Source organism: Micromys minutus, assembly GCF_963924665.1.
Source record: "Micromys minutus genome assembly, chromosome: 11".
Classification (NCBI taxonomy): domain Eukaryota; kingdom Metazoa; phylum Chordata; class Mammalia; order Rodentia; family Muridae; genus Micromys; species Micromys minutus.
This window is the reverse complement of record NC_137980.1, coordinates 6,063,916-6,075,023: the sequence shown is the minus strand read 5'-3', so window position 1 is coordinate 6,075,023 and position 11,108 is coordinate 6,063,916.

The window sequence follows — 11,108 nt, the reverse complement described above, 5'->3', positions numbered from 1 at the left end:
TTAATACAGACTGGGCTGAAGAGTAAGGCCTGATTTTAAAGAAGAAGAAGAAGAAGAAGAAGAAGAAGAAGAAGAAGAAGAAGAAGAAGAAGAAGAAGAAGAAGAAGAAGAAGAAGAAGAAGAAGAAGAAGAAGAAGAAGAAGAAGAAGAAGAAGAAGAAGAAGAAGAAGAAAAGAAGAAAAAGAAGAAAAAGAAGAAGAGGAGGAGGAGGACAAGGAGGAGGAGGAGGAGGAGGACAAATCAGAGAAAAGAGCCATAAAAATACACTGCTGCCTTTGAACAGCACAACCCTGTATGCACAACAGTGCCGTACTCTAATCACACGTGTCTCTGTGTAAACTTCTCGCTTTTTTCTTGCTAGCTTCTATCTCTTCTCACTGCCTTGCCTACTGATAATTGCATATGATGTCAATAGATCTATTCCACCTTGAAACTCCTCAGACTGCCCTTCTTCTACTTCTCTGAGCATGCGACTGCACTCCTTAGACCTTGCTCACTAAATCTCAATCTGGAGGACCTGTAAAATGAGCACACCTCTCCTGGTGTATTTGTCTCTTCCCACACAAACACCTGCCATCAGCCCACATGTGGTTCTGTATGGAGAAGGTTCATACAGGATATCTCATTAGTGGAAGCAGGGCTTCTGCTACATACAAGTGTAAGATGTCTAGTTCAAGCATAGAAAATGTGCAACAGCAAAGCCCTGAACAACAATTGTGCCACAGCAAAAGTGAGCACTTAAGTGCCTTCCTCAAGGGAAAGCAGCTAGTAAAATTGTCTCCTTCCTAGGGACTGATTTAATTGCACATCCCAGTATACTTCCTAGTCTATAGCTTCCCAAGTAAATGAAGCCGTGCATGGCAGCTCTGAACACAGCATCCCATTTTATAATGCTAAGCAGCAAAGCACATTTAATGTTCTGCATCCACAGGGGCACTATTACCTGGCTCAAGGGTATACCAAACATAGGGAAAGTTATAATGGACCCCTGGAGTCCCAGCACATAGAGGTTATGAGACAATGAGATTATTTTCAAATCTATACTAACTGCTCATTGTTTGATAGGCATCTCTCAGTTCTATCTCTAATACCTTTACCCTCCACGTCCACCTTCTATTTAGGCACTGCCAGTCTGAGGTGTGTGTGCTTCCATTCTGTTCTCTAAAGCATCAACTTCCCCACAGATAACAATGACATTGCTCAAACAAAAATCTTAATTATCTTAGAATGAACTAAATTGTTAGTTCATTCTTTCCTCCGAACCATATCTAGGAAAACCTCTATATAGTCTTCTCTTTTACTCTGCAGTCGAAACAAAATCTCTCTCTCCCTCCCTCCCTCCCTCTCTCCCTCTCCCTCCCCCTCCCCCTCCTCCCTTTCTCACACGCACACACACATAGAGGAACACACACACATGGACACACACGGGGGGGGGGGGGGAGACATGCCAAGCTCTTTCCTGTGGAAATTCTGTGGATTTAGGTATTTAGTTTTGTTTTTTATTGACTTTATCCACTCAGATTGATTGTAATGTTGCCAATACAGGGACTGTGTCCTTTCTACTGACAGGCAGAAAGTCTTCCATTAGCATGACATCTATTATATAAGGTGGCTGAAAGAACAGGTAATAAGTTCAGAGGGAGCTATGCTAGAAACAGTGGTCTAGAAGTTCTTAACACATACTAGACAAATCTGTAAAACATTTATAGGAAGAAAAATATCCAGATAAAGAATTCCAGGGAAAAAACTCTATACCTGTAAGCAGACTGCTCTCAAGCAAACCAACACCCTACTAGCAAGAAGTGTTTGAGCAGGTGATTACAACAGTGTCAGTGGCAAAGACTGTGAAGGGAATGCAATAAAGAGAAATTCTTATTTATTTCCCATCTACTTTATGATTAAATGACTTCTTATGAGTTCAAGCTGTATCCCAGCTGAGCTCTGCTGCTCCAGCATAGAAACTATATAGAACATGGCTTCCTCATCTTTGAAACTATATGCGGCTGTGACAATACATTTGAATTCATTAACCTCTTAACTCTGGTACAAGTCCATATTCACAAGCATGACAATGATTAAGTTAATGAGTTAATCATTCCTTTCTACTTACAGCCTTTATTAATTAGTTGATTTAAATTGGGAGTAGGAGGAGGAAGGGGAAGAAATTTCTATAAAGATAATGCTCCTAGTGCCTGATAGAATTTCTGAAGACTTGGATTTATTTTTCAGTTGTATACTGAAAATATAACTATATTTTCAATATTAAATACATTTTTTAAATTTTTTATTGGATATTCTCTCTGGAAATAATTTTTAATCTATCAAGTTCCACCAAACTGATTATGGTATGTTAGCAAAATAAACCATTTGGCAAACACAATGTGTCATGTCTATTGACATTGTACCATCAGTGATGTTACAGGGACTGTGGTGGAAAATGTAACATGGTCACACAGAACTGTGGTCTGAATGCTCCCTGGCCATTCATCCATAAGTTATTGGAGGGTAAGAGGTCATACTTTCCACAACACTTGGGTTTCTTAATAGGCTTTTATTTCATGTGCACTACTCTGTGCCTAGGTTTGTTTCAAACTGTCAAAAATTGCCTAACTTTCCTAATACAAATTGGATAAAGTCATTTTTAAAGCTATTAATTGACATTGACACTATTCAAATAATATTCTTAGTATTTTATCATTTTCTTTTCTCACTTATGGTTTCATATTTAGGCTGCTAAAGACTTGGCAATTTTATTTATCTTTTGAAAAGCTGAACTGTTTCATTAATCTTTTATAAATTTATTATATCTGTTTCTTTGCTAGTTTGTTTTGGTGATCATACCTATCAAGGATACTGCAAAAGGAGATTGCTACAAACATATAATTCTAATAAATATAAACAAAAATATATTTGCAAAATAACTTCTATAGCACATTATAAAGATTATTCCCCACGGTTAAGATGCTTAGATACAGTATACCAGTATAATATACAAATATCAGATGATCATGTCAGGAGATGAGGATAAAAATGACAAAATTAAACTTTTCACTCTAAAGACAACTTCTGGCTAATATCCAATGTATACAAAGACCTCAAGAAGTTAGACTCCAGAGAATAAATAATCCTATTTTTTTTAAAATGGGGTATAGAGGTAAACAAATAATTCTCAACTGAGGAATACCAAATGGCTGAGAAACACCTAAAGAAATGTTCAATGTCCCTAAACATCTGGAAAATGCAAATCAAAACAACCCAGAGATTCCACCTCACACCAGTCAGAATGACTAAGATCAAAACTCAGGTGAAGCAGATGCTGGCAAGGATGTGAAGAAAAATTAACACTCCTCCATTGTTGGTCAGATTGCATGCTGGTACAACCACTTTGGAATCAATCTTGTGGTTCCTCAGAAAATTGGACATAGTACTACTTGAGTACCCAGCTATACCACTACTTGAGTACCCAGCTATACTTAAAAGATGCTCCAACATATAACAAGGATACATGCTTTACCATGTTCATAGCAGCCTTATTTATAATAGCCAGAAGCTGGAAAAAACCCAGTTGTCCTTCAACAGAGGAATGGATACAGAAAATGTGGTACATTTACACAATGGAAGACTACTCAGCTATTAAGAACAATGACTTCATGAAATTCTTAGCCAAATGGATGGAACTAGAAAATATCATCTTGAGTTAGGTAACTGAATCACAAAAGAATACACATGGTATGCACTCACTGATAAGAGGATTTTAACCCAAGCTTTATGCCTATACATGTACATTCATCATGTTGGTGATCAGGGCAATAGTTTTGAGGACATGACCATTTAGATAAGGCAATAAAACCAAAGACATAAAATTTATAAGCACAACAAAGTAAAAAGTTTTTGTACGACTTGTGGCAAAATCTATAGAAAAATCAGCAACCTACAGTATGGAATGAAGTTGAGGTTTCATTTGTCTTTGGAGACTCAGTTGTTTCATGTGATGTTTTCTAGAAACTGTCTTATGAGAGAGTGTTTTTGCTAAAACTGAGACATGGAGAGATGTTTATCTAAGAACAGGTATGTGGTGTTTTTATGTATGCATCCTGGCAAAGGGCACATGTGATGTTTTACTAGAGCAGATGCTTGAGGAAACACGTGATGTATAATATAACATGAAATGTATATTATATATATTGGAATGCATAAATATAACCCAAGAGACAGTTGGTGGTGCTGTGTGGTATTGGTTCACCTTGGGACTCTTTGCCGATCATTATTTGTCATGACTTCATAGAGGGAAACCCACAAAAAACTCCTGGTGGTGTTCAGAAGGGCTTCTTGCTGCCTCTGCAGGCTTGGGCCAATTGGCAGAGTCTCAAGGTTTGGATCAAAGGACCATTGTTTATTCTTGAATGGTGGTTATGAGTGGATCAAGCTACCACTGCTGACTCACGTGAACTAAACTGCTGATATCCCAATGTAGACTGGATTCTACCCAAAGAACTATTTTTATACAGGTCCACATCTTCCTTTGCCTTATTAACCTTTCCTTTCCACTACTTCTGGTGGGTGGTAGGCTAAAAGGTTAAAGTATTTAATTACACTTATTCAAGTAGGTTTTGAAAAATATAAACCTACAATTGGAAGAGAGTTTTGTCAACTGTTCACCTGATAAGAGGTGAATACTAAAGAATATAATGAACTTCATTCAAAAGCAAGAAAAGAGGAAACAAAATAAAATGGAAGAAAATTCAGACCTGAAAATTTCAAAAGAAGATGGAAACAGCTAGCAAGTGCTTTTAAAATTTTCAAAATCTCTAAGTCATCAAAAAATCAAAACTACAATGAGCAATAGCACAGTTTTATTATAATTGTTAGTTAGGGTCACGATGAAAAAAGCAGGTCAAGGTTAAGGATGTAGCTAAGTAGTAGAGTGTTGCTTAGCATGTGAGAGGTTGTCTTCCATCTCCCACACTAATAAAAATATAAAACAAGAATAAAGACAAAAATGGTATATATTAGTGTAACTATAAAATACTACAGATACTCTGGAAGCCATATAGAGGATCTTCAAGACTCTCAAACAGCTACCATCATATGATCTAGCAAGAACCCTGTGAATTAGACATTCAGGAAAGGGCTATTGCATTCTCGTGATCCACAGAGCAATATTGGCAACAGCCTCAAGTCCAGTGTGGACAAACTACAGAATGAAACAGTATTTCACCACAAATACAAGAAATTCTGTAATGTTTACCATATGGATAAATATGAAGGACATTGGGTAAAATAACACAGGCATAGAAAGAAAAATGCCAAGTGCTTTTGTTCCTATGCAGGCTCTGACGTCCTCTATCTTACAGAGGCAGAAGAAGAGCATTAGTGAAGGTTGACAGTGGACACTGTGGATCATGGTTTAGGTCAAAGCTTACAAACATAACTCAGATTGGAGGAATAAACTCTAGGAATCTATTTGTGACGTCGCAGCTGTACTTATGAGTGAGGGTGTGTTGTACTAACAAATGCGTTGTGGATGTGAAGCGCTGTACCACAGACAGGGTCATTATGTGTTGCATTTGTTAACTAGATTCTACTATTCCAGAATATTCATACATATATAATGTTTATATCATCAATGTATAAAATCTTGTCTTTTAACTCAGAATATTAAAAGTTATAGTTGAGAGCTGTAAAGTTTGTCATGTTACATAAAGTGCTAAATTGTAATCCCAATCTCCTTTTCACTATTTTTTATTGTAATCAGTCTTAGAAGTGTAAACACATTAAAACATCACTGCCTCTATTTTTATACATCTCTGCAACTATAACAATGTGCACTAATTCTGTAACTTTAAGGGTTAAGAGACTTTTCAATTTTAGATCCCCATATCTACATCAAAAAAGCAAGTTATTCAATGTCAAATAACTAAGAAGCTGAAAAATAATATCAGTTCACTTCAGAAACTCTCAAAAGAGTTGCCAGGAGACTTGCTTCCCATTTCCTCTTTCTTATACTCCCTAACACATTTCTTTATAGATGGATAGATGATAGATAGGTAGATAGATAGATAGATAGATAGATAGATAGATAGATAGATAGATAGATAGACAGACAGACAGATAGATAGATGATAGATAGATGATGATAGATAGATAGATAGATAGATAGATAGATAGATAGATAGATAGATAGATGATAGATGATAAATAGATGATAGATAGATAGATAGATGATAGATAGATGATAAATAGATGATAGATAGATAGATAGATAGATAGATGATAGATAGATGATAAATAGATGATAGATAGATAGATAGATAAATAGATAGATAGATAGATAGATAGATAGATAGATAGATGATAGATAGATAAGTAGATAATCCTTCCCTGCCCTATTTTTTCAAGTCCTAAAGTAAAAACCATTTTAATTTCCACTATTTATTTGTTGAGAATTCTATGCTTATATACAATCTGTTCTGCTTTAATCCACCCCCCATTTCCTTTTTACCATTCTTTCCCTAATGCCTCCATGACCACTTTCCTTCTCAACTTCACTAAATCTCTTTCCATGAAGCCATTTATTTCCAGGAGCTCCTCAGCATCTCGGCTGGCTTGAGCTCGTACAGGTTTTGAACATGTAGTCAGAGTCGCTGTGAGTTCATGTACATGATGGAGCTGCCATGCCCAGCAAATACTGCTTTACTGCAGACATCTACTGCTCTGTCTCTGAGGATATTTCTGCCCTGCTTTCTGCAATACTTCTTGGGCCTTAATGTAATAGGTTGTTATAAAGATGTCCACTTAAAACCAAGCCCTCCACAGACTTATTTCCTGAGGGTTGACCAGTTGTACTGAAAACTATATACTGGGGGGAAAAAAACAGCTTTTCTGATGAGGGTTGAGAGTTAACCTCTCATATAAAGATAGGGATTTAGAAGGCAAGTTTATACCTCTGCCCATATCACATAACAACAGCATCAAATTCTCCTGTAGGGACTACGATTCACCCACCAGAGGTTTGAAGAATTTTCTTTGCTTTTCATTTGTCTTGGGTTGAAGAGGTTGCTGGTTCTGTTTTGTTCATAAAGAGACAGCAAATCAAAATAACCTGTGCATTCTTATCTCTATTCTGAATGTTAGTGCATTTCTTAAACCTCATCAAAGAAGTTTCTTGGTGCAATGGGTGGAGGCTCATGCAGAAACTCACAGCTAGTCAAAGTACAAAGAACAAGTAGCTATGTGATGCTCAGCCACTAGCGGGGTCAGCCAGAGCTCAGGGACCATCACAGAAAATGCAACAGGAACATTTCAAGAGCTAGAAGTCCTGAGGGCTGGACTGATAGAAACAGTGTCTTCTGGACATGACACAGCATCTGTGGTTGTCTGCACAAGATCAAAATAGACAACACACTAGCCTGGAGGAGAAAGTGCTTCAAGAGCTCCCACTTGTAACTGAGGGGCCATGGAGAATTGACAGCTTTGGGGGAGGAATAGGCAGTTTCCTAAGGGTGTGGCTCCTGGTAAACTAAGCACACTGTACTGGATGGCATTACACACAGAAAGACAGGAAGAGCAAAAATCAGAGTTGATGGATCCTACATTTTTTAGAAAGAGGACATAAAATTCAGAAAAAGCAGCAGGGAAGTTAGATTTTGGAAGAGATAAGAAAAGAAGTTGAGGTAAATATTATCAAAATATATTATAAAATTCTTAACAAGCTAATAAAAATGTTTATTTAGAAGCTAAAACTTTCTGCTATTTGGGAAAAAATAATTTTGACTTTAGATGAGATCTTAAATAATATCTAATTGTTTACAGATCCATCTTCACTTTGCAAATAGGAGTATTTTTGTTCTTTGAAAATAAATCACCAAATGGGGCACAGCGGAGCACAACTTTAATGCCAACACTAAGAAAGCAGAGGCAGGTAGAGCTCTAAGAGTTCAAGGGCAGCCTGGTGTAAATATCAAGTTTCCTGCGCTAAACAGTGAGACCTGTCTCAAAGAAAGAAAGAAAGAGAAAGAGGAAGGAAGGAAGGAAGGAAGGAAGGAAGGAAGGAAGGAAGGAAGGAAGGAAGGAAGGGAGGGAGGAAGGAAGGAAGGAAGGAAGGAATGAAGAAAAACAGGGAGGGAGGGAGCAGAAGGAAGAGAGAGAGAGAGAGAGAGAGAGAGAGAGAGAGAATGAGAGAGAGAGAAAGAGTAGTCATAATTTTATTTATAAAGCATAAGCCTATTGTAAAACACAAAGGCATAAGCTTGCAATGGAAGGAACTTAGGAAAAGCTAAACCCTCCCTGGAAAGGCCAGTGTCTGCATCTATACAACTGTCTGGCTCGGCTTCTGCTAGGTCCTGACAGTGGCATGCCCATGGCTATGAGGCTGAGATGCCAACACAGCTCCTAGGCCGCCCAGAGACCAAAAGAGTGTAGGGAAAAAGAAGCTGAACACCAGCTCTACCAAAGGGTTCTGTCATTTAGTTTCTTCTTTGCATTTTTCCATGTTCTAAAAACACAAGAAAGTAAGAATTACCCTCAAGAATTCAAGAACACCGTAGGAAAGGTAAACACCGCCTACCATTGTTCTCTGCATGCAAAAGAATAATTATACTGTTTGAAGTTTTCTATTTCTTTCTGATTACCCTGTGTTGTTCATGGTACTCGAATCCTGCTTCTATACTCAATTTTAGGTATCTTGAAGACCTGGGCACAAAACTCACACACACTCTGTAGGAAAGCAAATGCACCAAGGATATATGGGCTGGAATGCTGGGATGAAGCAGTCAAGAGCAACAGAACCTGTCCAGAAGGAGGAAGTTAGACATGTCATGTGCATTCAGGAAGGATTAAGTATACCTATATCTCAGTAAATAACTTGAAATGGCTGTTCAAATTTTTTGATAACGTCACACCACTCTTTCTTGTTGGTTTATAACTTCAAAAACTCAAAATAACAGTCTGATAGTTTCAGTCTAAGATTGTGTGTATGTACACACGGTTATCCACATATCTGCCTATTTAAACATATGCCCATGTAATCACATATTCATAAATATACATCAACTTACATATGCATGCATATCTGTAACACAGCACACAAAACTAGAGAATGTGTCCATGCCCTTTTGTGTGTATGTGTGTCTGTCTGTCTGTCTGTCTGTAGGAATAAAGGGAAAGAAGGGCTTCTGACTGTCTGAGCAGACATGTGGCTAAGACAAATACTTCAGACATGAGGTTATTTTCCTGGAGGTCAAATATCTAATCAGACCCTTAAACTTAACACTTAAAGGTCAGATTTAATTGATTTGTAGCCTCGTGGCTGCAGAGCCCACTCTTGGTCAGCACAGTGCTTGGTAAATGAGAGAACTCTGGGTGTACAGGTCACTGGGCTTGAAACACACAAAAATCAAAGTTTAGGAATTGCAAATAGTACTGCCATGAGCAAAGGGGAAAAAATAACAATATAGAACTCACAAAACAGCTCCAGTAGACTACACACAGGATGAGGAATGTTAGAGACCATTAGCAGAATATTAAAAATCACCTGCTCATCGACATTTCATAGCTGTTTGATTAAAACGGAATTTTTATTAAAAGAAAAAATGGTTAAAATCATATAGGTGGTTAGAGGGAGCATATGTGGTTTACATGTGATCTTTAAGAAAAAAGCATGTATCTATTTTCTTAAAACCTCTGCAGCCCTTAGTAGCCAGTTATCTGGTACATTAAATACATCCAGGCTAGGAAAGGGACTTGTGGCCACCGCCTGCTCACCACGGGTTCTGAGAACTCATTTCCAGGCAGAGGGGCCACATTGCAAGTGGATTGGCAGTTTGGACTGAAAACAGCTTTCGAAGAGACTAATCATATAAAGTATTGCAAATGAGTAAGGACAACTGGGGGAGGTGTCCACCTGCCCGTCTCCGCGGTGCAAGATGAGAGCCTGTCTGTACTCACACATGCGCTGACTTAAAAAAAAAATCACATAAAAAACAACATCTTTGCTACAGAGACGTTTTTAACAAGTATTACAGAAAGAGCACCAGCTACCAAAAGGAGTTGCCAGGGCCAGAAGGAGCCCATCAATCGAAACAGTTTATATTTCAAAGTTTTTCCAAGAAGAGTGAAAAACGTCTCCCCTCCTTGGGAGGAGCTGTAGTAAGAATGTATTAGCTGCTTCTTACTCCTCGCTGCCTTGCTCTCCGGAGCAGCCCTTTAACCCTTAGCACAGGGACAACAGGTTAGAGAGAGGGACCTCAACACGTGCCTCCCCCGGGGTGCCTGCCCTCAGCCTCCTGCAATGCTGAAGAGTCAGAACTAAATTCCTTGGTCTTCGGGAGTGTCTCATTGTTCAGGGAGGAGCCTTTTCATTCTGGGGACTCTGCGAGGTCCTCGGGTCACTTGCAGTACCCCGTGCGGTGCTCCTCTAGGTCACTTAAGGAGTTTTCCTCCCCATCAGCCAGAGGATGCTTTGTCTATCTGAGAGAGCCCAGGGATTCACTCTTACGTGTCTCCACTTCTTTTTCGACCCGGGGATAGATGCTAACAATGGTGTATTTTAAACAGAACTCGAGTGTGTGCTTAAACCGTTATACTATAGCAGGAGAAGTTTGCGTGTTTGTCTCTGATGGGTTGGGGAGAAGCACGCATCCTACAGTCGAAAAGCAATGTTCAATTTGTGTCTCTTCGGGATCTTTTTTTTTTTTAATTCACTTTTTCATGTTATTTATAAACATAAAATGTGATTTTTCTGAATACACTAAAGTGCCCGTTTTTATTTCCAAATAAATACAAGTACTAAATCGGCGGGGGGGGATTAATTTCACAATTTAAGTCCTGGCGCAAAGGGTAAAGACACTGACAACTTTCTGTCCCTGACTGGTTGTTCTGTAAGGCTTCTAATTTATTCATCTCCTTCCTACAGCCTGCCCAGGATGCCAGCAACCTACCATTACACTCAGAAGTGTCACTGCGTGCCCATGACCAACAGGAAACCATGATGAAGGCGCAGATGCCCTCATAACCCGGAAGCATTACCAGGGCCTTTGTCTTAGACTGAGATGGAAATCCGGTAGGAACAGGAAATCGAAAGAGGCTGTTTGCACATGCAAACAAACGCT